The sequence below is a fragment of the Ctenopharyngodon idella genome, chromosome 6, assembly GCF_019924925.1.
Source record: "Ctenopharyngodon idella isolate HZGC_01 chromosome 6, HZGC01, whole genome shotgun sequence".
NCBI classification, from domain to species: Eukaryota; Metazoa; Chordata; class Actinopteri; order Cypriniformes; family Xenocyprididae; genus Ctenopharyngodon; species Ctenopharyngodon idella.
In genome coordinates, this window is record NC_067225.1 from 14,016,136 (window position 1) to 14,027,696 (window position 11,561).

The following is an 11,561-nucleotide window of genomic DNA, read 5'->3' on the forward strand; positions in this document are numbered from 1 at the left end:
TTCCCTTTGTACAATCTCCCTTTGCCAAGATTTGCCAAGATACGGGAACGAGTACTGCGGCGGGGAAATCTCCTTTTTCTCCAATCACTGAAGCCTTTTTCATAACTCAGTGAAACTGCACAGCCATTGGTTCGTGCAGTAAAAGTAAAACGAACCAATGACGAGGCAGCGGAGCTGCACGAGCCTATGGCAATGAAGCCCGCCATAGCCCGCCGAAATGGGTGGGGTCATCTGGCTATATAAGTGGGCATTCTGGCATAGGATTCTCAGGTTAATTCAACTGAAGCGACGACACTGAGTTGTGCAGCGAGATAGCACTGCTAGCAATGCAGTACTCGTTCCCGTATCTCAGGGAACCAAGGTTACGTTAGTAACCAAGTACGTTCCCTTTTGATTCTTCACTTGTACTGCATCGCTAGACATGGTGGGGAACCAGTACAGTCACGCTGTGCTATGACAGAGGAACGACTGATAAGTTGCTAGTCCTAAGCACCTAAGGGGCCCAGAGGGACCAAGTATAGCAGGGCAAAGCCAATAATTAGCGGCTCAGACCTAAGTCGGGGCCCTACAGGAGGCAAAGCAGGCTGAACTCACAGAGGTCAAGCATTCTAAAAGGTCAAGCTCTGCTCAAGCTCCGCTCAGAATAGATCCTGCCTCGAGGCAGGTGTATGGGTTCCCAGTGGGCCAATGCAGAAAGGGCCCGAGCCTGTAAGGCAGGGGCGTCCAGGTTGTAGAACCTGGCGAAGGTAGACGACGAGGCCCAGCCGGCCGCCACACAGATTTCCGCAATGGACACTCCACCCCCCTGAGTCCCTCAGTTGTCCTCAGTGTGAAATGATGGATCTCAAACAGTCACTGCTGTAAAGGGTTCAAATATGCAAAAGATGCTGGAAAACCAAAGAATTTGGTTTGGTTTGCGGGACCTGGAGGATTTTTCTGAAAAACGGTCGGTAGTTTAACTGTTCAGGACAAACAAGGGACTCATGAACAACCAACACAAAACAAACAAACAGTCATCATCCAGGTAACACCACAAAGTTTTAAGAATCAAGGGTATGTTAAGAACTTTATTAATCCCACAAGGGGCAATTCAAGTAGGGTAGCAGCATCATATAGCAGACACAAAATATCACATAGACGGTACAAAGAATAAATAAATAAATAAAAACATAACCCAACATGCTTCATAAATAAATTCATTTAAAAAAAATAAATAAAAAAAACCCACCTAATTAAAACTTTAAATTGCAAAAAGGAATAGCCTCTGGAACAAAGGTAAATTTATATCAGATGAGCAAGTCCTAACTAAGGTCTGTAAACGATTCCTGTTCCTAAGAGAGAGTGATGAGTACCAGCATAAAAAAGAAAAACTCAAGATACTCTCAATAAAGGTGGTATAAAAAGTTCTCAGTATGTTTTTTTGTACACAGAAAGTGTTCAATTTCCTAAGAACATACATTCTTTGATTCACTTTCTTAATAATGGCCTCTGTGTTCTGCTGGAACTTTAAAGTAGTATCAAAGATAGTTCCAAGATACTTATACTGCTACCCTTTCAACTTCTTTTCCGTAAAGTACACAGGTTTCACCTTTGAGGCATTTTTCCTAAAATCAATTACCATCTCTTTCGTTTTGCTAATGTTCAGTTGTAATTCAGTTTTTTTGCACCACTCAAAGAACTCATTGTGATCCTTACTGTCATCACATTCTGCACTAGTTAACAAGGATAGAAAAACTGTCATCAGCATATTTAACTACATGACAGTTATTCTTAGTGCTGCAACATTTATTTGTATAAAGTATAAAAAAAAAAATCGAAGACAATTCGCTTCCCTGAGGAGATTCAACATGACTCTTTCCATAAAACCAAACCGTGACTTACATCAAATTCACATACAAGTTTCTTTGCTAAAATGACAGGATTCATTGTGTTGAACACAGAGGAGAAATCAACAAACAACATTCTAGCAAATGTGCCTCCCTTCTCTAAATATTGGTGTATGGTAGGAAAAGCTTTGCATCATCCACACCTCTTTTAATGCGATATGCAAACTGCAAAGGATCTAGCTTATGACCCGTAACTGTGATAAGTTGTGCCTTAACTTCCCTCTCTAAGGCTTTCATGGCTAAAGAAGTTAATGCAATGGGCTGAAAATCATTTAAAGAATGTGACTTTTCTTGCTTAGGAATAGGTATTATATTAGACGTTTTCCATAATCAAGGAACTACAGCTTGATCCAGGGATGCTTGAAACAGAGAGTAAAACATTTAATTGTTCTCCCACTGATACCGTCTGGACCAGGCACTTCATTAACGGGTGTAGCTTTCAGCTGCTTCACTATATTGAAAGGATGCAAAATCAAGGAGTTAGAGGGACTTAATTTTTGTTTAAAATCATCAAGAACAGCACTTATGTCATGCTTCTCAAAACGCGTAAAAAACAAATTCAGGTCATTGACCAATAAGTTACCATCAGCGTTTCTATTTAACACTGTTCCTTGCTTAGGTATACTAATATCTGCCATGTTCCTAATCCCATGACAGACAGCCCTCATATCACCTTGAACAAATTTATTTTCTATTTTATTTTTATAATTTAGTTTAGCACATCTAATTGTTCTTTTAACCTCCTTATTGATCTTTTTTTTTTCTTCTCATTGGACCCTGATAAAAATACTCTTTTCTTCATGTTGAGAATATTTTTAAGCTCTTTGGTTACCCACGGTTTGTTGTTTGGAAACACAATCAAACTTTTAGTGGGTATAATTGACTCAACACAAAAATGTATGTAACTGGATACCACAAGAACCTGATCATTCAAGTCCAAACTATCACTTAAAAACAAAAAAACGTGTTTTATGATAAGATTTTTTTCTTTCAACTACTTGACCTTAGCTTTTTGTGAATATTTTGAATCAAAGACTAAGAGGAGAAATTGCAAAAACAAATTTTCACAGTCAGTTTTGCTCATATTTACCAAGGGTGCCAATATTTGTGGAGCCCACTGTATTTCCTTTATTTTATCACCTTTGTGTGTAATCCCGGTGTCCTGGACAAATTCCTTCATTGGCCCTTATCAATCATGGCCTCCTATTAAAACCCCTTCCATTGAATTGGATCTACCACCCTATACTCTCCTCTTCACCTATATAGCTATTGTGTGGTGAGGGTACTGGAGCTGTTGCACTGTGGCTGCCAGGTGGATGCTGCACATTGGTGGTGGTTAAGGAGAGACCATTGTAAAGAGCTTTGTGTATACAGTCGTATCTAAAATAAATGCTTCATTAATTAATTAAATAACTCATGTAGAGTTAAGTCATTTTTATTTAAGGAGTTTTTAGTATTTAGGCTGAATCTGATGTCATGCCCATAATAATCAAACCCTTCTTAGCGCTATTTAAGACAGGCAAAGGGGAAGGGTTACATCGATATAATCAATAACCCATTTTCAGAAAACACTGCTTGCAACATGAAATTTTAATCCTAGTTATTAGACAAGCAGACAGCACTGACACTGCGTTCTCGTTATTGTCCAGTAGAGGAGCCAAGTGTTTTGTTTATGGGTGGCATTTGCACATAGTTCCGTTGTGCCATCTAGCGGAGAAAAGCTATTTATTTATTATAAAGCAATTATTTAAATTCTAATTGCCTTTTCTAGTATACGTTTTGATTATAATTCATTGAAAACTCTTCACACCCTATCCAAAAACAAGCTGTTTGTTTCTGGTCCTGCACTGGGTTTTTCACTGTGTTATTAAGACCACAATAATGTTATTATAAAGTTATTAAGGTAATACGTACGCTGCAATGTGTCTTCTCTGATTTTTCCCATTTTAATGTCCATTCTTGGAATATTCCTAAATTAAATAGATTTCTTGCAACAGTCTGAAACACTCACTTTCTGTTATCTGACAAAAGTATATGCCACTTTCCTTGTGTTATCACTTACTACAAATGTTCTACTACTGTAGATCCCTACGTTTGTGTTCTTCCCTCCAGAGTCACATCACCGTGACGTCAGCTATGAATCTGTATGCAGAAACTCTACTATGTCCTCAAGTTCAGAGCATAAATGGAGTTGGCATGGCAACAGCTGCATTTTTTGTTTTGTTTTATCCTTTATTGAAAGAAAAAACATTTGCCATCTCCCTATTCATGCGTGCCGGCACTGAGCTGATTAAAGAACATTTACAGCTTAACTGAATTACTATTTCTCCATTATGACTGTTTAAATATAGCAAGAGTATAACGAGAGATAATTAGGTCTTCCGCCTCTACATTAAGTTTCATCTGATTTGTCCATTTGCTGATTTTTGGTGCTTTTATCATGATGACATTCTAACGGAATCAGGAAATGCAGATTTTAATGGAATAGAATGTTGTTCCACCTCTTCTCAATCTTTCAAAACACTTCATTTTCTGTCACAAGCTTACAATGATGAATAAAACATTTTCCTATTGCATGTATTAACCCTCTGGAGCTGTTTGGTCATTCCAAATTTTACGTTATTTAATTATTTATTATTATTATTATTTAATTTTTTACTTCAATGGAATGGTAGCTACGAAACTCTGTAAAGGTTTTGGCACTTACTGTGTGAACACACAAAACAAATGCACATGATTCGAAAAGGTTAAATTGTCCTTAAAAAAGTCACACTTGTATTGTTCGCGGTCAAAAATGACCGCATTTGAAATGAATGAGAGACGATTTTCATCTATCCACCTTATTCCTAACTAGCCTACTGCGTTTCGAATTATGGGTTGCACTTCCGGTTTGGGGAACTTCCATTTAAAAAGACTGAAACGAATCGTTTCAAATCATAAGGTTGCCCTACAAATAAAGCTTATCCGTCCGTTTGACTGAATGAGCTGTCAATTTTTCTTTCATGTTTTATTTTCAGACATCATGAGAATAACGTAACGCTTGGTATTTTAACGTAACATGTTATAACAAGAATGTCTATGGCAAGAGCTCTTTTCAGTCGCTGCTTTCTATCCTCGTGATTATTTTCTTTTGTCCCTTTGCATACCGCTGTAATAGTATGAAAAAGGACAACATATACTGCACATTTGTGGTCTGTTCTCCCGATATAATTTACGATATATCCCATGTTAACTCACTGGAATGCAGGAAGAATCTCTCGTTTTTCTCCTCAAAGCCTCACGTTTCTTTCCAGGTTTGTTTTCACAGGTAAATGCAATTTATTATCTGTAAAAATGATGAAAATCACTTTGAAATAGTATCGCGCAATGCTGAAGTTCATGAACTTTTTTTATTAAGGCAACGTATTACATAATACAGATATATATCACTATAGTTATATTTAACCTGTCCGTTATTGCTGTGGAAAGAATCGCGCTTCATGGCCTGTTGAAAGTACCTTGTTGATGCTTTTACACTTTTAAATGTCCTTTTAATGTTCGTTGGTTGAAGGGTGAGTAGAATAATGTCATGTCATTGTACCCAGTTTAAAAATAAAACGTAGTATTGCGTGCATAGAGCGAGCCTCTCACTGACTGGAAGTTACACCCATAATTCGCGCAGAGCGTCATGGGGTGTAGGAATAAGGTGGATAGAGGGTATGCACGTGACGTCACCGTAGGGCGGAGTGACTGCGGTTACGCCCACTGAGTGGCAACATTGGTTTTCAGCGTGAATGCCGCGAAAAATAAAACTAATTCAAAACGGGAAAGAGCTTTGCGATTGACTGTACAAATGATTTGACAAGAAAACTGTAGATTTTTTTTCTGAAGAACAGAGCTCAGTTTAACTGTTCAGAACAAACAAGGGACTCATGAATAACCATCACACAACAAAAAAACAGTCGTAGATCATCCGAGTAATGACACACAGTATTAAGAATCAATGGTTCACAAACTTTTGAAATTTGTCATTTTAATAAATACAGCTAATTTTTTTTTGTCTTATGGATTATATGTAAACATCTTTTATGTAAAATATCTTACTCAGGACAGTACTAAATAAAAAACAACATGCATTTTGTATGATCTCTCTTATTTTGTTAAAATTTTGCACATTTTCACAGATTCTGCAAGTGGTTCACATACTTTTTCTTGTAACTGTATATACACTATTTGCTATTTTATTCTGTTATTATAGTACTAATATATTATACTCATACTCAGTTGTATTTTTAGGCTAATAATAATAATAAGAAGAATATAGGCTAATAATAATAATATGCCATATAAAACTGCCACATACTATAATGCTTATAGATAATTAAATGTTTAACTTTTTTAAAAACCCAGTAAAATACATTTTACCAGACAATTAAATATTATGCTGTCCATTTAAAATGAAGAGACAATTTATGTATTTTTTTTATGTATTTTACAAAATTATAAAATTTCTATAAAGACATTTATTGTTGTGTTACGGATTAAAAAACAAACATTTGTGTGTAAACTGCAAGCATAGAAGCAACATGTAGCTATATAAATAAATTATAAAAATGAAAAGGGCCTTAAGATAAATGCTTCAGATAAATAAGGTTTTGAATTTTTTTTACAATTCCTTATGACAATGAATAATTTTCAAAGTCTAACGGGATTAATTGGAGTAATTGGAGACAGAACCTTTTTCTTACTCCACGTAGATCATAAACTGTTGAAGTCAGTTGAGAAATGTAAACTTTATTGCACTTTTTGTCCAGAAAAGCCTGTTTACTTGTTTATTGAGCAGTCTGCCCTTAGCAATATGGCAGACTCGTTGACATATTGCAGCAAGCGGCCAATGAGGCGTTGGACTATTGCACTGAGCCTCGTGACGCACATCCGGTTTAAAATAATAGTGCTCAGTTATACACTGCCCAAAAAAAATTAAAGGAACACTTTTTAATCAGAGAATAGCATCAAGTCAGTTAAACTCCTGGGATATTGATCAGGTCATTTAAGTAGCAGAGGGGGTTGTTAATCAGTTTCAGCTGCTTTGGTGTTAATGAAATTAACAACAGGTGCACTAGATGGGCAACAATGAGACGACCCCCAAAACAGGAATGGTTTTACAGGTGGAGGCCACTGACATTTTTTTTTCTCTACTCATCTTTTCTGACTGTTTTTCACTAGTTTTGCATTTGGCTAGGGTTAGTGTCACTACTGGTAGCATGAGGCGATACCTGGACCCTACAGAGGTTGCACAGGCAGTCCAACTCCTCCAGGATGGCACATCAATACATGCCATTACCAGAAGGTTTGCTGTTTCTCCCAGCACAGTCTCAAGAGCATGGAGGAGATTCCAGGAGACAGGCAGTTACTCTAGGAAAGCTGGACAGGGCTGTAGAAGGTCCTTAACCCATCAGACCGGTATCTGCTCCTTTGTGCAAGGAGGAACAGGATGAGCACTGCCAGAGCCCTACAAAATGACCTCCAGCAGGCCACTGGTGTGAATGTCTCTGACCAAACAATCAGAATCAGACTTCATGAGGGTGGCCTGAGGGCCCGACATCCTCTAGCGGGCCCTGTACTCACTGCCCGGCACCATGGAGCTCGATTGGCATTTACCATTGAACACCAAAACTGGCAGGTCTGCCACTTGGCGACCTGTGCTTTTCACAGATGAGAGCAAGTTCACCCTGAGCACATGTGACAGATGTGAAAGGGTCTGGAGAAGCCGTGGAGAATGTTATGCTGCCTCTAACATCATTCAGCATGACCGGTTTGGTGGTGGGTCAGTGATGGTCTGGGGAGGCATATCCATGGAGGGACGCACAGTCCTCTACAGGCTAGACAATGGCACCCTGACTGCCATTAGGTATCGGGATGAAATCCTTGGACCCATTGTCAGACCCTACACTGGTGCAGTGGGTCCTGGGTTCCTCCTGGTGCACGACAATGCCCGGCCTCATGTGGAGAGAGTATGCAGGCAGTTCCTGGAGGATAAAGGAATTGATACCATTGAATAGTCTTGCGTAGCCAGACCTTCAGACTGATGGCAGAAGGTCTGGACTCTATCGCAGCTTTCATTGGCCAAGGACCGCCCAAGAGGACATTTGACTAACATTTAACACAACCAATCACAGTTCGTTTTATTCCGTGTCAGCTTTAGGGGCGTGAAAATGTAAAGTCGATGTCCCTTCAATAACAGGCCGGCATGCAACTATTATTCATTCAAGAATGTTGTGCAAGTTTACTGCAACAATGGAGCCGCGAATTTCACATACTTTTGAAAATCCAGCGTTAAGTTGATCCTGGTAAGCGCTTTTTGTCACAGCTGTAAACATGACGGCGTTTTTCTTCCACGAGGGGGTTTAGCGTCACGGCATTTGTTTCCATGCAGACCGTTGAAGAATTTGACACACGTCTCCCGGACATCCTGTAGAATTCAACCAACCAGATGACGACTTCGAAACTCCTGAAGTGTTTCCAGATAAGTGTGCCATATGCATCAGACATTCAGTCAACAGTCGGTGGGCGTGACGTCTATGGCCCCCATGCTCGCCTGACCTAAATCCAATAGAACACCTTTATTATGTTTCGGTCCATCCGACGCTGCCAGGTTGCACCTCAGTCTGTCCAGGAGCTCAGTGATGCCCTGATCCAGACCTGGGAGGAAATACCCCAGGACACCATCTGTCATCTAATTAGGAGCATGCCCTGACGTTGTCAGGCATGCATACAGGCACGTGGGGGCCATACAAACTACTTACTGAGTACCATTTTGAGTTGCTGCAATGAAATTTTAGCAAAATGGACTAGGCTGCTGCATCATTTTTTCACTTTGATTTTCGGGGTGTCTTTGAATTCAGTCCTCTGTAGGTTGATAATTTTCATTTCCATCAAACAATGTGGCATCCTTTCGTTCCTAACACATTACCAAATCCATATCAGTATAGATATCCAGCATGATATTTTTCCCCATTGAGATCTGATGTGTTTTCAAAGTGTTCCTTTAATTTTTTTGAGCAGTGTATATATACAGTGTTCTGTAATCACATAGCTGACTAAACGCCTCTTAAAATTAGAGTCCTCGGGATGATTTCAAAATCCAGACATATTCAGAGATGGGAGAAGAGATAATCTGATGATGATTCTGTGTACAGAATTTTCCAAACTCAAGAGAACTTTAAGTTTGAATCCAGCATGCCATGATTCTTTCACCACACAAGTGTCAGCTAATGAAGATCAAAATGAAAATATTTATTTTATTAAAGTATTTAGTCACTATTCTGTGTCATTTTTCACTGACAGTCATTCCACTGTATGTAGTTCACATATTTATGAAAAAAACCTTAATATTCAAAGAGGTCATGCTGTCATTGCGTTATTCTTTAAGATTAATTAAATATAACATCATTAAATTTCTTTAGGGCAGTTACCTCACATTCATTTAGCTATTTCAAAGACTGGAAGTGCACCAATGCACACAAGGAAAAATTAACCATAGTTACACTTTTACTAGTACGGTTCACCTTCATATGGGTGTTTAAATAAGTGCGTATATGTGTTTTTGCCGTGGAGAACGTCAAAGCTTTCTACTTATAACGTGTTTTGCAGCATAGAGTAATTTAGCCAATCACAAACATATCTGTTGATTTCTTGAACGCAATGGCCAATCAGAGGTGTTTAAGTTAGCACTGAACAAAAACTCTGGCGTTTTAGCGGTGAGTGGATTCTGAGTTCTGCACACTTGCAAATTCTCTCATTATAACAAACAAAGTGTAGACATTATGTAAATAATAGATTCATTGTGTAGACAGCTTCATTTATTATAACAGAACTTTGTGAGACCGCAATGAAGATGACCCAGCAGAGGGCCGGAGGGCACTTAGGTGGGGGATGCAGAGTCAATACATGGGACAGGGGACAGGGCGAAGTAGAAGGTGGGAGGAGCCAGGGTGTAACCCCCAGCAGGAGGGCCAGGACGCAGCTTGGCAGCTGGACCAGGGGGACAACTGACCGAGATTGATTATTGAATAAAAAATGATTGCGTCTAAGAAATCATTAATTTTTATTGAGCCAGGATATCAAGATGTTTTGTTTCTTTGACATATGATGGTGAAAGTAAAAAAAAATGCACCCATCTATGCATATTTATAATAAATTATATATTTTTGGAGTATATCAAACAAGTAGCCCTCTAGATTGTTTTATTCCTTGAGGGAGCCCTCACTCACAAAAAGTTTGGAGACCCCTGATTACGCTAACTGGGGGCAGTTTCTTCCATTTTTTTCTATTTTTTCTTCCTCTTTTCCTCCTTTTTCCTTCTTCTCCTTCTTTTTCCTTCTCCCCTTCCTCAAACAGACTATTGTTCCCCAGCTTCTTTGCCCAACCCTGCTGATTAGCATCTTTGAGTTAGGCTCAAAAGTACCTAAAATTGTCATCATTGTTTTGGTAGTGACAAAAGGGAAAACATGATCATTTATTTGGGGAAAATAAACAAAATTTTAGTACAGGTATGCAAATCATTAGTATTTTAATATGTTTTAGTAGTGTTTTAGTATGCGAGTTAAAAATTCTGTAATGTGATGTGGTGGCTACCAACACATTACTGTCACTACCGAAAATGTGCAATCACGACCAAAACATGGGATGTTTTGTCAAAAATAAAGTATAATTGAATTATCAACTAAGATGTTATTGTAGTGTTTGGTTCAGTGTATATTCAAACTAATGAATCCTTAACTTTGAAATCGGTATGATAAACTTTATGCCTTTTACAAAGAAAGATTGGATTTAAAATACAACAAATCACATAAATTACACTTGAAATATTGTCAAAATTGTAATTGTTATTGATTTACTTATGAAAACTTTTTTTTTTTTTTAAATAGCAAAAAATATATTTACAAGGTAGTTGTAAACAAAATCTTAATTGGTTAATAGGTCACATAATGAGGCTTCTGGACTTTTATTACTACTTATGCAAACTATATAAAACATCTTATTTTCAGTTTAGTTGTAAACCAACTGAACAAACGGAAAATATAGTTGACAAACGATTCTTAGTGTATAACCACAGAAAGGCTGTGGTAAAAGTGACTGCACCATTTCCTGTATCAGTTCATTGTTTTATCCTGTGTTTGGCAGTCCGTAGCATGCAAATCTTTAGACTATGTGTTGGCCTTATTCTCTTCTGTATTTCACTTTTATAAAAATCTCTAAAGGGGGATTTTGCTTATAGATGCATTGACTTTATTTTGACCATTGTGTCCTACAATACGCTCGTGCACTGAAAACTCTTCCTAATAACGGGACAGAATCATCTTAATTCTATTAAGATTTGAAAAAGTTCAATTTCCTAAGTGAAATGGCCGTGGTTACTAAACAGATACAGCCAAATCATGCAAAGAAAACATGCATATAGTAATTTATGATATGCTCGCTTTCCTTCCTGGAGCGTCAAGTCAGGCAGTCATATTATTAATATTCGTGATCAGAGTTAATTCGCCAGTTGACTGGTCATCTCGTCCACTTTTCGCCAAATCTCCTTGCGGATGGTCACGTAGCGTAAATAATATTCATGTGCTACGCATTTGCCGTAGTAGGATTTGTAAGTTCGTATTCAAGACGGGCAGATTCACTTCCAGGTGCTAGGAG